This window comes from Pongo pygmaeus, chromosome 15, assembly GCF_028885625.2.
Source record: "Pongo pygmaeus isolate AG05252 chromosome 15, NHGRI_mPonPyg2-v2.0_pri, whole genome shotgun sequence".
NCBI classification, from domain to species: Eukaryota; Metazoa; Chordata; class Mammalia; order Primates; family Hominidae; genus Pongo; species Pongo pygmaeus.
In genome coordinates this window covers 92,175,965-92,178,053 of record NC_072388.2, presented here as the reverse complement: position 1 = coordinate 92,178,053, position 2,089 = coordinate 92,175,965, and the positions used below count along the sequence as shown (strand labels likewise).

Below are 2,089 nucleotides of genomic sequence, written 5' to 3'. Positions count from 1 at the left end.
TCCCGAAGTGCTGGGATTACAGACGTGAGCCACTGCGCCTGGCGGAAATTAACTTTTAACAATTGAATACATAACTTCAGTAAGTGAATGCCCTGGTGGCTATCTGCAAATACACGTAGACAGATAGAGGTTGTGAGATGTTGACTTGAAATCGGCAGAGACGTGATTTCCTAAAACAATAAAAAACTCTCGGTGGAGTCCCAAACAAAGCGAAGTACAACCTTCCCTCCATATACAAAGTTCTTGAATTCCTGGAAATTCACTGAGTGATAAATCTGTGTACAAAATACTTCGTGCTTGATTATAAGACCAAGTGAGGGGTAGGGCGCGGTGGCTCACGCCTGTAATCCCAGCACTTTGGGAGGCCGGGGCGGGTGGATCATGAGGTCAGGAGATCGAGACCATCCTGGCTAGCACGGTGAAACCCCGTCTCTACTAAAAACACAAAAAAGTAGCCGGGCGTGGTGGCGGGCGCCCAGCTACTCGGGAGGCTGAGGCAGGAGAATGGCGTGAACCAGGGAGGCGGAGCTTGCAGTGAGCCGAGATCGCGCCACTGCACTCCAGTCTGGGAGACAGCGAGACTCTGTCTCAAAACAAAAACAAAAACAAAACAAAACAAAACAAAAAACACCAAGTGAGGTTCTAGGCTCAAATACTTACAAACAGAATTTTCACATGCATGGATGTCTGCTGCGACATTCTAAAGTCACGTGAGGAGATCAGTTTTCATCCCCTCACCTCTCCAACTATCTTGTGCATCGCAGCATGTCTGGCTCGTCTGACTCCAGCCAGCTGAGCGCCTGCTGTGCCCCCAGCCAGTGGGACAACTAGAAAAAAACCTATAGCAATTTCAAAAATGTACACTAGGCGGCGCTGCCACCCTGGGCGAGAACCATATCTAGGCCCTCGTTTTATTCTGTTTCTCCTCACCCACCATTGACCACGTGAGATTGCAGTCTGCATTTTTTGTTTGTGTATGGCTTCTTTCCACGACTAGAGTGTGGGCTGCAGGAGGGCAAGGCTTTGTTTCTTTCTGTTTAAAAATGATGTGTGTATGTGTGTTTATATATGTGTGTGTGTGTATATATATATATATACACACACATATACTTTTTTTTTTTTTTTTCCGGTGAGACGGAGTCTCGCTTGTTGCCCAGGCTGGAGTGCAGTGGCGCCATCTCGGCTCATTGCAACCTCTGACTCCCGGGTTCAAGCGACTCTTCTGCCTCAGCCTCCGGAGTAGCTGGGATTACAAGCATGTGTCACCACGCCAGGCTTAATTTTTTTTGTATTTTTAGTGGACACGGGGTTTCACCATATTGGCCAGGTTGGTTTCGAACTCCTGACCTTGTGATCCGCCCGCCTCGGCCTCCCAAAGTGCTGGGATTATAGGCGTGAGCCACGGCGCCCAGCCTATATTTTTGTATTTTAAAAGCCAGATATATTTTTAAAAGATCACGCTTACAGTAAGTAAATTATGTAGTAAAGAAACATCAAAATAAAGTAGATGAATAAAAGGCACACTCGAAAAATCCGACAGCAGAAAAGACAGTTCTTTTTGTTTTATTTCTAATGTAGGCAGAAAGAAAAAGAGATATATTAAAATTATTTTTTTCAAGAGAAGGTTTCTATCAGTTGAAGTAATTAGCGTTGGCTTCTTTTCGCCTGTGTCTAAAGCATGATTTTCCTGCACTGGCTTCTGAGGAGGTTCAGCCTTCTGCCATGTACGCCTTGATAGGCAACGGCCACTGCTGACATGGCAGGGATTACCCAGTTGGTCCACCAACTGGAGCTAGAATCAACAGCAGTGATAAGAGTTTCCGAAGCTTTTTTAACTTTGGTCTGTCGTCTGGATGGGGCTCCTCAATGATATATGTTTTGGACAATTCCCCGGCATCTCAAAGATGCCTGACATCCTCAAAGTTCTCAGTAGCGTCACCTCCAGCTTGTTCCCTTAAGACTTCCTCCCCAACAGGATGCTCTTCCAGAAATTTGGTCAAATCGTACACTTGTGGTTCTAGCTGTCGTTGTGCTTCTGAATCTCCTCTAGGGTGTAGTACTTCACGGCCTCGTCCAACTGCTCGGCCAT

General features: G+C 46.3%; 1 pseudogene; it reads right to left on the bottom strand.

The window, feature by feature from the left end:
* Nucleotides 1-1,584: 1,584 nt before the first annotated feature.
* LOC129012102 (cytochrome b5-like) lies at nucleotides 1,585-2,089 on the bottom strand (annotated as a pseudogene).